Source organism: Grus americana, chromosome 12 (genome assembly GCF_028858705.1).
Source record: "Grus americana isolate bGruAme1 chromosome 12, bGruAme1.mat, whole genome shotgun sequence".
Classification (NCBI taxonomy): domain Eukaryota; kingdom Metazoa; phylum Chordata; class Aves; order Gruiformes; family Gruidae; genus Grus; species Grus americana.
The window spans coordinates 10,203,184-10,221,162 of record NC_072863.1 but is presented as its reverse complement, the minus strand read 5'-3'; the positions used below and the strand labels follow the sequence as shown (position 1 = coordinate 10,221,162).

At 47.2% G+C, this 17,979-nt stretch overlaps 1 protein-coding gene across 2 annotated transcripts in view; it reads left to right on the top strand.

Moving 5' to 3' along the window:
- The first annotated feature begins 330 nt into the window (after positions 1-330).
- Positions 331-17,979, top strand: part of PLS3 (plastin 3) — a 57,904-nt gene continuing 40,255 nt past the window's right edge. Inside the window, exon 1 of one of the 2 annotated variants that reach the window (XM_054840075.1) lies at positions 331-454. The gene's annotated coding sequence lies outside the window, so the exon portion shown is untranslated. Of the gene's footprint in view, positions 531-17,979 lie in introns of both variants that reach the window. The other variant, XM_054840076.1, reaches the window with a different exon arrangement.

Genomic DNA, 17,979 nt, shown 5'->3' with positions numbered 1-17,979 from the left:
GGAGACCCGGGCAGATTGCAAAGGGAGCCCCTCGCCGCTCTGTGTGTCAGGGCTGAGGGAGCCAGAGCTGCCCATGCATGGGAGAAAGGATGCAGTCTTGCATGGCAGCGGGGATGCAAGCACAGGAGGAGGCAGGGATGCTTGTGGGGAAGAAGGGACGCCTGCTTGGAGGAGAGTTGCACGCAGCGGAAGAAGAAGAGATGCTTGCAGGACAGGAGGAGTGCACGCACGGGCGGTGGGAAGGCAGGACAGAAGACGGGGGCGTGCCCTGGCTGGGGCCGCAGCTCCTCCCCGCCCTGAGTGACTTCGCGTCCGCCTAATCGCCGCGCCGGGACGCCGTGATGTGCAGGTGCACGGCCCAATCCGACCGGGGCGGCGGGGCTGGGGCGCGCCGAGCGCGGGCAGCGGGGCTGGGGCACGGTTCGGCAGGACGGCGCGGGTCGGCATACGGGAGGTGAGTGCTCCTGGCAGCTCTTCCAGCGCGGCTCCAACTTGAGGAAGGTTGCCGGCGCTCGCCCCGCCGTCCAGAGGTGCGCTGGCCCGGGAAGAGCATCCCGGCGGGGGGCGCCGACCGTCCCCAGCGGCTCCGCGGGGCCCGGCCCGGCCCTCGCTGCCGCCCGGCTCCGCTCCCGGCCAGGCGTGTCCCCGCGCCGCCGCTTCGGGTGGGGGGGGATGTCCCGGGACAATGGGGCGGCGGGACGGGCGCGGAGCGTGGCGGGGGGGAGCGGGTGCGGAGCCGGGGCGGGCGCGGAGCCCAGCGCGCATCGGTGCCCGCCGGGACGCGGAGTACGTGTCCGCTGGGCGCGCTCCTGCCGCCCCTTCCAGCCTCCCCGCGGCGAGGAAAAGGCACTTGTCTAATTCGGTCCCCTGGAAAACCACCCCCGGGCTGAGCCGCGGCGGGCGCGGGAGATACGCTGGCCCGTGGCCGCTGTTAGGGGGTTTGGTGCGGTCGGGCTGCGCCGTGAGCCCCGCGGCCGGGATGGCGAGGGGCGCGCAGCGAAAGCCCCGGCTGCTGCGAAACTTCGGGCTTTGTGCGAGTTGGTAGGAGCAGAGCCCGGCTGCAGGGGAGGGGAGGTGCTGCTTCCCGCTGCGGCTTCCCGCAGAGCAGTACTGAAAAGGGGAATCGGTTTGCATTCAACTTTTATCTTTTGCGCAGGATAGCATTCCCCAAAGCAGAAAAAGTGAGGAAATTGGAGCCAACTTCTCATCTAATTGAAGCAGGGTGGAATAAAGTGAAGTAGTGGGACAGCTGTGTGGGTTTATTTTTATACATCTCTAATTTGGACTGGGAGAGGAAGTGTTACCCTGCTCCCCCGAACAATGGCTTCTTGTTGGGAGCCTGCAAAGGGGGAAGAGCAGGGAGTTTTTCAGGAGATGAAGCTTTAGACTTTCCTTTGCATAGGAAAGGATGGGGCACCCTGGCACTGGCTGTAAGTATTCTAATGGATAGCATCAAGTTCCGATGCTCACAGAGATAACAAACTCTACAGGCGTGACTGTGCTCCAGTTGTAAGTTTTTGTCTAAGTGGAAATAGTGGTGAGACCTGTGGATGGGAATCTAACTTCCAGTTAATGCTTCCTTGGGACAGGCTGCATGTGTCTGCTTTGTAATAGCATCCATACCTTCAAGCAGGGCATCGCTTGAACTCATTTATTTCTTTTCAGGAGAGCTGTTGGTATAGCTCTGAGCAAGTGCCGTTGAATCAGCCTCTGAGGTTGTTATTGCTGTTACACAATCCCAGTGGAATGCGTGTGCACATGAGAGCTGGGTTTCCTGTTTTTGGTCAGTCTGTAGAAAAAACTATAAAAGATAATAGATATCTCAGATAAATTGCTTTTGCATGACAACTTGGAGCCATTGTTCAACCAGTAACACTTGTGACTTCTCCAGTGAGCTTGGTAACCTGAGAAGAAAAACTCCTTAATGCTGGAAGACTTGCTCAGAGTAACTTTAAAGACAACAGCTGGAACCTGGATATAAAGAGGGAGTAGTTACAGAGATCAGCATATGTTAGTGCTGTGCGTAATGATGTCTAGAAATTCAATCTGTTTTGAAAAGAAATCTTGTGCAAAGAGGAGCTGCTGGTAGTTTGTCAGTGAGAGAGCAGTGTTTCAGGGGGGATTAGTGGACACAAGGCGAGTCCCCTGGGTGCAATATTCTGCAGCTGATTTCTGCCCCGGGGGTGTTTGATGGCCTTGTGGGATGTATGTTCTCCTTGTGTGGAGAAGTTAAATTCCAGATCTGCTGGTTTGCATCTCAATAACTTTTTTTTTTTAAAGTATGTTATAAAATAATTTGCTAAAAGAAATCTTTTTCAAAATACTGCTGTTATCACAGCCTGTTAATCTTGCCAAAAGTTTAACAATTTGAGGATGTTGCTGGATTGTTAACCAAGCTCCTTTGAAGGAATTCTCTGCTTGTGAAAGATGAATTACTCATTCTTTGTCTGTGTTAAGAGATCATAATGTGATTATTAAACTCGGTTATTTAGTGCTAGGTATAAAGAATTACTCTTAAGCAGGGTCTTTGTTCTCTTATCAAATCTAATCTCACCAAGTTTCCCCTCTTATAAAGTAGCCAAACATCTGCCCAGATTAAAGAATGCCCAAAACTCCAGAAACCTATTTACTAGTTTTGGCTAGATTAGTTTCACAGCGTGGAGGGCTCTGGGGTCTGACGACTTCATTAGGTATTTGGCTGATGGATGCTTGGATTTGGGATAAATGCAGAGGAACTCCTTCCCCTGAGGCTCTCTTACTAAATTCTCTGCTCCGGGTTTCAATTGTTGTGAGATTAAGATGGTGAGTGAAGGAATCGCAGCCTTGTTAAATGGGTTTGCTGCTGAATCCACTCATGCGGGATCTTCTAGTAACTCTTTCCTGTGTTTACTTGGCTCTCTAGTGCAGCAACTTAACTGGCTTTGGAGAAGTGGAAATACAAGCAGTTCTGACTTGAAAGAAGCAAATGAGAGTGCTACTCAATGATTGATTGGAAAGGATGTTGGGGCAGTAATTCAGTAATTTTGCTTAAGCAGCTGCCAGTGATCTAAGTGATCCAAGTGCCTTGTGAATAGCTTTATAGGTAAACTCCATGTTGGAAGTACTGTTTCTGTCTTTTGTGCAGTAAAAGTGCAAATGCTCCACTTCTTGGAGCGTCAGTGCACGAGTTGTGTCTTTGCTAATATGTATAGCGTAATGCATTGAGAGAAGAGAAATGCCTTTCTTTTAATGTGATTGGCAGTGAGTTTAGGGAGGGTGTACCCATCATCTTTCTATATAGATATTTTAATCCACTACCTTATGGTAGTGATCAGTAGCAAGTACACTTGATCAGTTACGAGAGCTTCATTTAGCACTTGAGGTTGTCTTGGTGGTGATATTTCAGGTGGTAGTAGTTTATTTGGTGACATTGCTTAAGTACACCCTATCTGTGTTCTTGGTAACCTATTTTACATAGCATTAAATGATAGGTGGTGAAACACAAAGTGGCTGTTTTTTCAGCTAAACCAAAGACTGAGTTCTGCTTTATAGCACATTTTTCAGGTGTGGGGTTCTTGTTTTTTGCTTTTAAGTTACAATGTTTTACATCTCTTTCCTTCTTAAAATGCTGAGTGCTGTGGACCAGAATGCTCTGGGGACATTTGTCCTTTAGATACAGGCCTGTTAGCTTGAGTTTCTTGCATGTGAACTGCCCGTGGCAGAGGAAGTGATGGTAGAGCAGCGTCTGGCCTGTTTGCCTTATTCCAGCACAGGTTCGATTTAGATCCAGCAGTGTCCTGCAAAGTGCAGTCCCAGCTCACTAACGGTGCTCGACAGTGGTGCTCAAGGGTGGCTCTTGACCTGCCATGTTGGGAGGCAGGGACACAGTGATGCTCCTGAGATTGAGAAGGGAGTTAGAAAGCAAACCTGGAGAAGGAAGGACAGAGACGTCAACTGACACAGTGCTGCTTTGCAGGTTGCAGAAAGTCCTGAAATTTATGTGACTACAACTTGGTTTTTATCTGTGTGTCGCAGAGTAGCAATAAACAGTAAAAGAAACATGGTTTAAGTTGGTGTTTTGTTCAGGCTTTGAACGTTACCTTGCCTCTGTGTATGTTAGAGCAATAATTCAGGGTAGAAAAGCAGATTTTCATTTCTCGGTGCCAGCTGTTTAAACATGTGACTGACAAGCTATCAACCTGCATAGTACAATAACAGATATTGATTTTTAACTTATTAGTTACTTGTTTCTTGTCATATTGGGAATAGCCACAATATGATGTGTTAATATTTATTAACTAATCACTGACCTTTGCATACTTGGCACTTTTTTATCTAAGTACTACTGTGTATTAAGTATTCTCTGTATCTTTTTGGACATTGAGCTCATGGAGTAATTAAAGTTGCTAATTACATAAAAATCCAAGCATGAATCCAGAAACTTCTACCATCAGTTCTGTGAGAAAGGTAGAGTTAAATACTGAATTTAAAAAGTTTACCAAATAACCTTAATGCATATGCAGAACAAAATATTCCTGAATATCTTTTCATTTCAAGTATGTTGCAAAACTGATACCAACTCTTTTAATGAGGGTGATGTAAGGTTGTATTAAATCAGTATTTGTTGGGTTACTCTAATGAATGTCACAATATTACCTTTCTCTTTCCTGTCCCTGATCCCCAAACCCTTTGATAGGCATCTGTAGACATATTTGCACACACATTCCTGTTGGCACTTTGGGAATTGGATTATTGCACAAGCAGCAGTGGCTGTGTTTGTGGTGAGTAGGTCTTGGCTGAGCTCTCCCTGCAGCGCTGCTGATGGGAGCGTGCATGGAAGGACTTTTTCCCCTCTGACCATCCCAGAGAGTCATTCAGGCTCTAACACAGAATTAGCTTTCCCTGCTTGCACCATTAAAGCCCTTTGCCAGCCCAGATGTACCTGCTGCTCTTGCTGCTGGTAGATGAGTAGGTGGGAAGGGTGACATGTGTGATCTCATGATTGAAGGCAGTTGGATGATGGTCTGACATTTGGGCTCTGGGTGATGTGGCTGGGAGAGATGATGCTAACCAGCTGTCCTGGAGGTTCTCTGAGCAGTGCTGGCTCAGCTGGTAGCTGGGCAGCTGTAATCACTTTCAACCAGGTGACTGCTGGCCATGACTGTTGTGTCCCCTGCTCCACACACTGAGGTTTGGGTGTCCATATGGGTGTACTGTCTCTCTTGGATTTATTGGATGGCAGGGCGTTAAAAGTAGGCATCCCTGGTGTGGTCTGTGCTGGTAGTGGGTATGGGTGGGTGGTGCTTAGACACAGCAGCATTTAGTACAGCTTCAGTCTTAGCAGCTGCCTAATTCATGCTCTTCAGTGCTGAAGTTGTAGGTGATGGGTCAGGCTTGTCCTGTCCGTCCTGGCTAGTGTTTCCTGCCCTGGATGTTCTTCCTGCCTCTAGATCAGGTTTTTCTGAAGTAGAGGCTTTGATAATGCCTCTACATCACGTTCAGTGCTGTGAGATTCACTTGGAGTACTGCAGTATGGCCTGTAAGAAGTCTCCTGGTTTGTGCACATCCCTTTCCTGAGTGAAGGGCTAGGTTAGGTGTAGATTTCCTCCAGTTTACCAGCAAAGTATGAGCCTGTCTGGGTGGCATTGCCACATTGTGCCATCAGCTTGGGGATGCGGAATCCCAGCTGTCAGAAATCCTCCTGTCATGGCCACCAGCCTACCCAGTCTCCCTTGGCACATCGCACCAGCACGCCTGCTGGGGTGGGTGTGCTGTCGCACTGAGTACGTGCAGCCCATGGAGGGTGATGGATGCCTGCCCTTTTAATTGATGATTGAATAGATGATTTAATTACAGCCAAAAGATGGGACTCATGAGTGTTTGTGGTGCAGAGCCCAACCCTGGGCAGCAGGTGCTGTGTTTGAGATTTCAGGTATTTAGTGTCACCCTGTGTGATAAGGTGTTGGTGTACCCTGTGCGATCTGCCAGTCACATAAAGAGCAACCTGTCTTCTCGTACCAGCTAAGCAAGAAAACGTGATGAATCAATGGAGCTGGAAGACAGAAGTCACCGCTTAAAAGGGCTGGAGAGTGGAGTGGGAGGAGAGGATATGCCCACCTTCCCTTTGCTAATACCACTCTGTTTGATCCAGAGGTGGTGGCATTGGAGGTAATCAAGCTCTTCCCTGTGGTGGCACGTCTGACGTCAGTGCTGCTAACAGGCAGCTGCCCTGACAACAGGACTGCCTGCTTGGCCCAGTCTACCCTCTCCTGGCAGGTCTGTTCCCATCAGAGGGGTGTGGACCTCCCTGGGCAGGATGCTGAGCTATGGTGGCCAGTGCTGTGCATGGCCAGTGCGCTCAGTCGCTGTGACATCCACCAGTCTCTTGGGAATCTGTAATCTGTTGGCTTTCTTGGTAACAGATTAAAAATGCCAAGAATGACAAGCAAGTCCTGTCTGGCCTGCTTGAAAGAATTATCTCATGTGTGCTCTTACAGCTGGTATTTCACGTCTGGGTTTTGTGGGTTAATGCTTGGGCTACTCAAAACTAGTTTTGTCATTGGTTTTGTGAGGGCATGATGATGAAGAGGCAGCCTCCATGTCCCCAGGAGAGCTGCTATCAGCAGAGATGGAGCTGTTAAGAGCCATTCTTTCCCTTTTGCTTATTTTGCCAGTTGATTTCTGTTAGTTTATCTCCACCTTTCAGCAGCCGCGAACCGTAAGGGCAACTGCTGCCCATGGAAATGCAGCGTCCTTGGCAGGTGGGCTGTTTGCCTTGAGTCCTCTTCCTTGTGTCCCCCTGTGCCGGCTGGTCCGTGCTCTCCAACACCCTGTGCTACGGGGCAATGTGCATGTTCCTGGGGGTGAACTGGCTCCTCCTGCAACATCCAGACTATTCCCATGGGCCACGGCAGCCTGGGCACAGCTGATGTTTGGGAATCGGCATGGAAGAAATAAAATAATTATTGGTTTGACATGCATCTGAGGGCTTGGGGAGCAGGACAACTCTCTGAAATGGGAAGCTCTGGTTAGAACTGCTGCCGATTGCTCATGTCAATCCATATGGGCCATATGCTTCTAACCAGTCTCCTTGTCTCATTTCCTTCTCTGAAATGCTTACAGCTGTTTTTCCTGCCTCTTCAGTAGGTTTTTTATTCCTGTAAAAAGAGCGACAGCTCACAGATGCTGCTGGGAGTCCCCACTACATAGCTGAGAAGAAAGACTATTACTGTGATCTTCAAGAGAAGATAAGGTGTAGTGTCTCTGCAGGAGGCCTAGTTTCTGATGTTTTGAAGTAAGCTTTTTTTGTCTTGTCTTCTTTTCAAAGGTGAAAATAGTTTGCTAATTCACTGTTTCCCCATCACGTACTGCCATTAGTGATGGAAATGAGAGAGCAGGTAGTTGGTGCTGTCACTTACGCGTGGAACAAGGAAGGAAGAAGTGATGTTGGCCATGAACATATTATCTAGTGTTAAGAGGTGTTCAGCATCCAGTCTTGCTGCTATGCTAAGAAAATCTCGGTTGAACTTCACAATGTTGCTTAAGTGTTGTCTTTTTTCCTAAGAAGTCCATGACCAAAGTGATAGCAGTGCCTGAGGTTCATCATTCCTGGTCCTCCACTTAGCCCAGCGTACTGACTCTTTTGTTCTTTCCTTTTTGCATTCTGCCAAGAGCAGTAATTGCAGACTTCTGTAGTGGGGTTAATAATCCAGCTCTGGTCAGGTGAAGAAGGACCTCTAGAGATGCTGATGCCTATGTGATTGTTTCACAGTTTATGGATGGATGTTAAAGGGGCATCTGAAGACAGTGAGAGAAGCTGTATGTACCCCCTTTTAGACAAATGACCAGTGTACTGCAAGGAAGGTGGGGTTAATATGGTAGGGCAAATGGCTGTGTTGAGGTGGCTTGAATGCCAAGTTGAGACAGTGCCTTTTACAAATAAACCCTAGTGGTATGTTTATGTAGGAAGTCTGTGCGATCTTGTGTTCATTTAGGTGCTGAGAGCACATAAAATATCTCTGCTCTTAGTGGGTTGGTTGCCCGTTGGCAATAAACCCTAAATAAGCAATATGTCTCTTATTTTCCAATCCTCAGGTCACTTTGGTGGCCCTGCTTTGCCTTTTTTGCAGTCCCAACATAACAAAAGAACAAGGTGTCCCAACAGCTGTTGTATTGGTGCCTGAGATAGGAAACCTTCTTGTATAGGATCCCGGTGGTATGTCCATGGCTGGTGACCATTTTCCTGCCTCATCCTCCCAAGGGTCTCGCTGCTGTGCAAGGAGCCACAGGTTGGCTCTTCCTCCTGTGCAAAATATACTGGGGCTGTACTCTTCTCAGCCTGTGTTATAAATGATACTTTATAAACCGCTGTAGAAAATAGAAAATAAAGTAATTGTGATTTGTGTTCTTTTAGAGCCCTGTTGTTTGGACCAAAATACACAGGATAAGTCTGGCGCTTCCATCTATTGACTTTTCATAGCCTCCTTTGTTTCTGATTTATATATCTTTTTATTCTAAATTCCTCCCATCCTCAAAATAGAACAGACATCAGGCTGTAAGCAAAGGTTGCCAGACATTGGTCTTGTGGATTATAGTGGCTTTTTGGGCTGGTTGGAGACTGAGCCCCACCCTACGTAGGCTTGGATTAAAAATAGCCTTTCTTTTCAGCAGGCCGAAAACTGTACAGAACACGTTCACATCTTGGTTTCTGGGACACTGGCAGCTACGGGAAACCCTTCAGCTGTAAAATACCTCAGAAAATCTGTTTGCTGCTAATTCATCCAAAAGTGCTAAGGTGACGGCTGTCAGGGAGGTGTACAGCCAAGTGTCTGACTGCCAGCCATGGTAGTTATCATAGATATTGAGTCAAGTCTTAGCTGTATTTCTTGCAAAATCTGAAAGAGTTGAAAATTGTAGACCACAGGCTCTGTAGTCCAGCAGCCTGGAAACAGCCCCTGGTCTGTCCATGTTAGTGGAGAAAGTTGGCTGGATGGGCTGAAGAAATGAATGCATGTCCTGTGGCTGAGCCTCAGGGGCAGGAAGCACTCAAGGCCTCTTCTGATTCCTTAAATGCCTATCTTGGCTTAGGCTGTTGTTAAGAAAACACTGGCAGAAGCTCTTGTGCTTCATTACCTGTGATGGTGCAACAGCAGGTGTCTCATGGGTGGCAGGGGGACCCAGAGGCTCTACTTTGAGGGGAGTGTTTGGAAGTGGAAGAGGTTCCTGGATTGGGATGTGCTTTCATGGAGAAAGGTCCAGCAGACCTGTAGGTCATTAGCTCTAGGAAGGAAGGACAGAGCTCTGGCCAGGTGAAAATGAAGGCAAGTGCTTCCTACAACTGCTCTGCTACCTGGTTGTATGAGCTTGGCAGGGAGTTGGATGAGAAAGGGCACGTGTGCTGCTCTGATGGCTAGAGGCCATGCATTCAAGGGGAGATAGCAATCCTGGCCTAAAAACACAGCCTTTTATCTTCTTTCCTTCATGTTAATCAGTTTTGATGCTTGGTAAGAACAGCAGCAACATTTTGGGGCTGCACTAGGCATTAGGCTGCCAGTTTAAGTATGTCTCAGCTCAAAGTGCTGTGGGGAGTAGTACAAGGGCCAGGAGACTCCTGCCCCACAGCCTCCAGCTCATTCCTGTCTCTCCAGACCTGAGCTGCACACTCCTCCCTCTTCTTACAAAACAGAAAAAAAGCATTAAGGGCAAGAGGTTGACCAGTATCTGGTGTGGTGATCTCATTCCTCCACTGCCTATTGGAAAAGTCAAGTCTCAAAACCAAGTCTTCTCAGACTTCTCAGGCAAGTCTGAGTGATTGGCCATGGGATAGCAGAAGGTAAGAGTCAAGAGTCTCCTTGCTCTGGGCATCTGTTCTCTGGCTTGTGAACCTCAACTGTTGACTTCTTGTGTTGTTTAAGTTGTTTTCCACTGTCCTTGGATGAGGCAGCAAGTTGGTTTGTAGGGTGGTAGCAAATGCCAGCTACTCACAGGCTCCTGCCCACTCTGTGGGGGAAGGCAGCACGCGGCTCATCTGGGATGTGGAAGCAGACAGTGCTGCCTAGCAATTGAAGCCTCCAGCTTAGCCATAAGCCTCTACAGTTGTTTAGGGCTGGGGTGGGAATATATGAACAGGGGAGTGCGATGGGAGGAGGGCAGGGAGACTTGCCTGTGTCCTGTTACATGACTGTTTATGACTAGCGTGCTCTGTGGGCCTGGAATGCTTTACGTGACCTTGTTGATCAAACGTCTTTCTGAAGTGCCTTCTTCTCTTCACTTTTTGTAGCCTCTGCTTTGGCCTGTTCTGTTTCTGGTTCTTCTATTCTTGACTGTAAAAAAACTTAAAGTGAAATATTGTCTCTCTCTTAAAACCATTGTAAACAGTCATGAAACTGGCTGTAGAAGGGCCCTAGAAGGATTTTGTTTCTCCCAAAGCCTAGGGATAGAGCCTTCAGCCTTTGTCTAACTCAGCTGCATGTTTTTACTTTAGCTGCGAGTCAAGGGACTATTTGTTCATATCTCAAATTCTTAAAGTGGAAAAACTGACTCCTGCAGTTATGTCCTTATTACAGACTTTTTTTTTTACTGGAGGAAACTGATTTTTTCTTGAAAAAAATGCTAACTAGGCTGCTTTTTAAAATTGTATAAGTACAGGAACTTAAGGCATTGCGAACCGTTGCCCACTGCAGGGTCAGGTCAAGGCAAAGAAAAACCTGCAAAACACCGATTTTGGAAAAAGCATAAAGAAGAAAAACTGACACTCTGGGAGATGAGCCGGGCTGAATGCCGAATAACATCAGAAGTGCTGCTGTCCTCTGTCAGTGTTTCCAATATCAGGCCCTGAACGAGGCTGTGGGTCAGGGGGATGCTGTGTTTTGCAGGAGGTGTCAGTGACCGCTGGTGCAGTAGCTGGAGAGGTCTTGCCTCTGGCGTGCAGTAGGTAGTCCTGTCCCTGATCGGGGTCCTGTTAGTGCAGCTCCTGCCAGAGTTTTGTTTGATAGAACTGCTTCTGTTGCCTTGGCTCCAGATGATGGGGAGATTGTCTTGCTAGGAAAAAAAAAATTAAAAAAAATTAATTACAGAGCTCTAAGGACATCCTCTTGAATTCCTACTGAAATTGTTGTGTCTCATTGAGGTGGTGGGAAATGAAGCTTAAGAAAAATCCCCCTTGTTCTCCCTTGCTTTTTTTTTTCTGAAGATAGACATATGAAAAGTATTTTGATGCTAGAAGGAAAATAGGAAGGCATGTGATTCTACACTCAATTTATATATAAAGGACTGATTTTTTGCCAATATGTTAGGGATTAAATTGGGGCTCTCCAGAGCTGAATGCACAAGACGTTTAAAAAGCAGGTTGAAGACCTTGGATAGCAGAAGCTTGTACCCTCTCTGGATTAGATCATAGAATCATAGAATGGTTGGGATGGAAGGCGATGTGCAGTGGGTTCTTACTGAAACAAGGTTGCGTGGTCACCTGTGTGCCATTTACATGTTCTTCCCTGCCTGTTGTGTTGGAATCTGAAAACTATAGCTAAAGTCCTGCTTTTCTATATGCTCTTTCCCTCAAAGTATCTTTGCAGCTTGGCATCACAGAAGCTGACTGGGCGAGCGAGGTGTGCTGCACGTAACACTCTGCATTGGTAGTGTCAGAAATAGTGGCTACAAGTGACGCAGTTTGTGTCAACATGGAGTGGTGAGATGAGTGTTTTTGCTTCATGAGAGCATCCCACCTCTGATGTACCCATTAGCTTCCAACGGAAACTGAAGACTGGAGCACTTTGGTTACCATATTTATAGCAATGTGTGTGTCTTCCTAGATTTGATCAGATTTTGTGTTTTTTAATGTTTGTATTGGTCTTTACCCCAGTAATGTTGCTAGTGGAAGTGGCACTGTCCCACTGCAGAAGCCCATGGCACCAGGACTTCTGCTCGATAGGCTGTCCTCAAAATAACAGGGGAGGGGGATTGCTGATCTGCTTCTTCCACTGTCTTTCCAATGCTACAAGGTAGAAGAGTGTCTTGCTCTACTCTCACAAACAGTAGGACTGAGCTTGCTGCCTTTGACTCTGCCCTGCTGGGAAGGATGGGGATGGTAGATGAAGTCCCATCCATTTCCACAGTTGCTGTCCGTGTTTTTCTGGGAGAGCTCAGCGCAGCCCCTCCCAGCAGGCGAAACTGCTGGGCGAGCACCGAAGTTTTCAGTGTGTTGAGATCTGCTAACCAAGTGGAAACTTGAATTCAAGCTACGCATCCCTGTAATTGGCACTCATATTTTGTGAAGCAGGGCTTCAGCTGGGTCGCTTGCTAAACAATGTCTCAGATCATAAATCCTGGGTCCTTGTTTACGTTGCCGTTGCAATCTTGTGCTCCTTCCTGCTAATCAGCTGGGAAGGGTCTGTGAAGCGTTGTTTGGATTTGGAGCAGGGCTGTGGTTTTGAGATTCCAGGATGCTGAGTCTTGTTCCAGGGACAGGCTTGGATGCTCTCCTGCCCTGGAGCCTCTGCAGCAGAACGCTAATAAGCAGGCTGATGCTCCAGCCTGTTGATGTTTTCCTTGGGTTAAACCAGTGTTTGCCTTCTGGTATAACTGCTGAGCAGCTGCAGTGGTATATACATATATATATCCCACTATAAATCCTGTAGTTAAACATTTCCTTGACCCAGCATACAACAAGGTGCTTGTCTCCAGCTGGTCACAGAAATAAAGGAAGTGAGTTCCAAAGCAATATTGCAATTAAGCTTTTTCTTCCTGAATTCTGCACAAAATGTCTTGCCTCCAAGAATGGATCGTGAGGACTTTATTTTAGGGAATACATAGGGTGTTGTAGGTGTATGTAAAGTTATGCTGTTATGACTGGTATTGTGCAGACAAGCACGGAGAAGGTAGGCCCTGCTTTTAAGAACTGTTTCTGAGGTAGCGACACTTTGAAGGAGGTCAATAGAGAACAAATGGAAATACATTTACAAATCTGTTTGTGTTTCTCAGTGCTCCTGGAAGTAATAAGCAAGTTTGTGAGTCTTTACTTAGGTAGAATTCACCTTTCCATAAGGAGAGAGGGGAAGTGGGGCCTTCTGAAAACTGAAAATATTTTGAATAAGTGGCCTTAATGTCTGACCTAAACTTTAGCCTGTTTTTTTCTGCACTGTTTGGCCGAGATGAGGACTAAGCTTTCCTTGGGGACATGGATGGGAGGTTCCAGTGCAATCTTGCCCCTGCCCTTCTGTTGCCCACCCCTTTGTAACATTCTTGTTGATGTAACTTCCAGCTGGGTTCTTGCCACCATTTTATATAAACCAAATGCTCAAGCAAAGGCAGCATAGTCAGACTTCTTGTTGAAAACTTGAAAAATGTACATTGCTTCTGCCCAGCTAAGAAGCTCCTGGAAGTTGGTGTAGCTCTCCTGGATGAATGGTTTTGGCAGCACCCAGCCTACTTCAGTTAGATCCATCGCTAATGGCAAGACCTTTTATGCCTCCCTTCACTAAGGGGTATATCTATAATTTTTTTTTCTGGGTTATATAGGGTTGTTTTAGTAGGTCACTTTGCTCCCTGTCTTCTGAAGGTCTACATAAAGAGGTTGTGGAAACACATGAAATGGAATAAGATTCTGCCCTGTACTCATGGCCTTGAAACCCCCTGTTATGCAAGAGCCATTACAACCAGTACCAGTCAATAATTCACTTCAGCAGCTAAGGCTTTGTGCATTGGGTTGTTATCAACTTGGCACATAGCAAGGTATTGCACTTTCTTTTAGTTCATTGCCCTTTCACGTGTAACACTGTAGCTAATATTCTTGATCAGCATGTGGACCTCTTTGCTGTTATCCATGTCCTACCTTGTGGTGTTATTGCTTCCAGCTATAGATCTTCCCCTCCTGCCTGAGCTCCAAACTTGCTTTGTGCCTTCTATCAAATAGCATGCCTTGCTTAGTCTTGGCTTTATTTAGGATCTGTAGATGTATTTTAATTTTTTTTTTAATTTGGATGGATGAGGTTTGTTTTTGGTCTGGGGTTGTTTGTTTTTTAATACTAATTCATAAAGCATTAAACTCAGCAGCAGCAGACTCGAGAGTCTAAGAAATCTGCAGTCAAAGCAAAGACTGACTTCACAGCATAGAGGTTAGTCTGCTACTAGTAGCTGTTTTTTATGGGCCGGAAAATGTGAGACAGCTTACTAATTAACAGTGTAATGAGCTGTATGGTGAAGATTGCACTCTAGGGACCTGAAGGCTATGGGTGACAACTTGCAGTGTATGTGTGAGTGGTAATCCAGCTCTACCTCACCTTTCTGCACATCTGAAAAGAGTTCAATAGTCCTGGGAGCCCCTGAAGTTAGCTTCTCCAGCAGGCCCATCCTGCAGATTTTCTGTCACAGTCTGAGACAAAAGGAGCAGTTAGGGGGGAAGCCAACAAATGCAGGCATGAGCTAAATACTAGGAAAAGCTTCAGGGTCCCTTGAGGAGAGATTGTGGACTAGTTCTACACAGCTGAATTTGTAGACCCACTTGCAAAACATGATGAGCTGTGTGCCAAAATCTTCTACCTCCAGCATCTGGCAGGACGTCCAGATGAGATACCAATAACTCCTTAAAAATCTTCTTAGGCTGGGCTGGGCATATGGTTGGTCTGTGCCCAGGTTGGTCTGTGACTACCAGCTTTGCCTTGACTCCCCAGCATCGAAACCTTTCTGATAGTGGGAGGTCACCCACAGATGAGTTGTGTGGGGCTGAAGAGCCACCCAGTGGTAGTCTCTCTCAGCCTCCCTGGTTTGCAGCAAGCAGACTGGTCTGGGCAGTGGTCAACAGTTGGCTAAATAAATGTGTCTTTGCTGGTGGGAGCAGGCTGTGACTGCAGTGGTATAGCCTCTTCTTGCAGATAGGTAGAAGATATTAAGCAGTTCCTGACCTCTGGTTCTGCATAATTGCCAGTCTTGCCACAGTGCATGGATTTATTTTTTGAGCCACATCCTTCTTGCTCTTATCTTATTTTGAAGATTACACCAATTTTATTAGTAATCTAATAGGCTGCTTCTGTAGGCAAGTCACTGGTGGTGCTTGGCATTAGGTAGAGCTCTTGTTTGCTGTTGATTTTTTTTTTTTTTTAAATCAAAATGAGGTACAGTGCTTGGCTTTGGTAACAGTATTTATGTTTTAGTATTTGGAAAGTGAGTGTTCTCAGGGGAAAAGTCTGGCTCAAGTAGCTGCAAACTTCAGAGCTGTTGCTGCTGCTCAGGCTGCAGAGTAGTTATCATTGACAGAAAGTGAAAAGGCTTATGATGGACTTGTATGAAAATATGAACCACTTGTGAACAAAGGTAATTTTTATTGTGGTACAATTTGCAGTTAAGATTGTTTTTTGGTGTCTCAAAACTTTTTTTTTCTGCATGTCAAAAGGCCTTAGTACAAAGAACTACATTCCTATTAAACTGCAGCTTTTGCAAATTAATCTGAAGTTTATTCCATGAGGATGCAGTCCACACAAATGCTTTATACTTCTCAATTGTAAATGTATCTAAAGTGGATGTTGTTAGAAAACATATCAGACCAGCTTCCCTGTTCAGAAATCTTGGGCAAACAGTCACTTGTGTTCTGCAATAGTGCAATTCTAATATAAAGCACTGTTTCCTTGAGTAGTGACTTAAGGTGGATAGTCGTCTGGAGTATCTTCTCCAGGTGAGCAGAGGATTGCTAAGCCATGTCAGGACTAGCTTGGGTGATGGACAGACCTGGCAGCTGAGGTGAAAGATGGAAAAGTATGTTTGTGCCGGCAGGACCCTCCTACCAGACCTAGTGCTACCCTTTCTCCAGTGGCCTGGTCTGTGGTGCGGCTGAGCTGGTCTAACTGGGGTGGTGTGCGAGGGTGGTCCCTCTCTGCTCTGCCCTCCTTCCCTGTGCTGATGTCCATTTGACCCAACAGCGAGCTGGGATGGGGGGACTGAAATGCAGAGGGGGAGAAGAAGGACAGGGTGGCCTTTGGACGGCAGCCTGCAGTGATGTCTGCCCTACTTGGGTGCAGTTTTACTGTGTGTTCAGGTCAGCTCCTCTTTGCATGCTTTGGTCTTCATCAGCCTTCACCTCGTGCAGTTGTAATTGCCCAAAGAAAAGTGTTTTCTTTGGGGGCATGGTAGGTGCAAGGTATACTTCATGGTGGGTTTGGTGGAGCTGCAAAGCTGGCTTAAAAATATTCCCCACTCCAAGTTCCTTTCAGCAGCCTCTGTTTTGGCTCAAAGACGACATAGTAGAAAGGATGGGAAAAGTGCCTCAGAACTGGTGGTATGTTGCTTAGGCCCGAGACCTGCCTGCAGGACTGACTGGAGCAAACCCCAATGGTACCACAAACCCCTGTAGCATTTTTGGCACTGGCTTCTGCCCTGGGAAGTGCAGCAGATCTGGCAACTGCTTTTCCAGTGAAAGTGCACAAAGAGTTCCCAGGTCATCTTTAGGTTTTTTTCCCTTTACAAAAAAAAAGCCACCCAACCCTGGAGTCCCCATTGTTTGTGATCTCAGGGGAATAACTTTTCCTTTTTTTTTTTTTCCCCCCGCGTATCCCCTCTCCCCACCCACTTTTTGTGTCTTTCAAATTTAATAACGTGGATGACTCAGTACTAAATATAAAGCCTGTTTCCGGCATCATCTCCCTGTGGCTCATTTCCTGGAGCTGACCTCAGTAGAGCCTCCGATTTCCTTCTGAAATAGCAAGACATGAATGTGGTGGGTTGACCCTGGCTGGAGGCCAGGTGCCCACCAGAGCTGCTCTATCACTCCCCCCCTTAACTAGACAGGGGAGAAAGGGTATAATGAAAGGCTTGTGGGTCAAGATAAGGACAGGGAGAGATCACTCGCCAATTATCGTCACAGGCAAAACAGACTCAACTTAGAGGAAAATTCATCTAATTTATTATCAAGGAAAACAGAGTAGAGCAATGAGAAATAAAACCAAATCTTAAAACACCTCCCCCCACCCCTCCCTTCTTCCTGGGCTTAACTTCACTCCCGGTTTCTACCTCCTCCTCCCTCAGTGGCACAGGGGGACAGGGAATGGGGGTTGTGGTCAGTTGATCACACGTTTCTGCCGCTCCTTGCTCCTCAGGGGGAGGACTCCTCACATTCTTCCCCTCCAGCGTGGGGTCCCTCTCACGGGAGACAGTCCTTCACGAACTTCTCCAACGTGAGTCCTTCCCACAGGCTACAGTTCTCCATGAACTGCTCCAGCGTGGGTCCCTTCCACGGGGTCACAAGTCCTGCCAGCAAACCTGCTCTGATGTGGGCTCCTCTCTCCATGAGTCCACAGGTCCTGCCAGGAGCCTGCTCCAGTGTGGGCTTCCCACAGGGTCACAGCCTCCTTCAGGTGCTTCTACCTGCTCTGGCGTGGGGTCCTCCACGGGCTGCAGGTGGAATCTCTACACCCCCTCATCCTTCCTCCATGGGCTGCAGGGGGATCTCTGCTCCGGCGCCTGGAGCACCTCCTGCCCCTCCTTGTTCACTGACCTTGGTGTCTGCAGAGTTTCTCACATCTTCGCACTCCTCTGGCTGCAAAAGCTCTCACTAGGTTGTTTTCTCCCTTCTTAAATATGTTATCACAGAGGCGCTGATTGGCTTGGCCTTGGCCAGCGGCGGGTCCGTCTTGGAGCCAGCTGGCATTGGCTCAGTCAGACACAGGGGAAGCTTCTAGCAGCTTCTCGCAGAAGCCACCCCTGTAGCCTCCCCCCAGCTACCAAAACCTTGTCAAGCAAACCCAATACAATGACATATCCTTTGCATGGTGTTCTGGACATGCTTACTGACTTCTTTGGTGACTGCATGGCTCCCTGCTCTAAGCTGTGAATAACTAATCAGGTAATTACTAAGCTGAGCGTTGTTGGAGCACAGGGTAAATCGGGCGAGTCCTCAGATCTGTTTTGCACTGCAGAATTGTACTCTAGTTTGCAAGCTTTTTTTAAATAAAGACTAACTTTCAGTCCCTACTGCATATGCAAGTTTTTTATTAAATAAGCATGAGCCAGACTAGT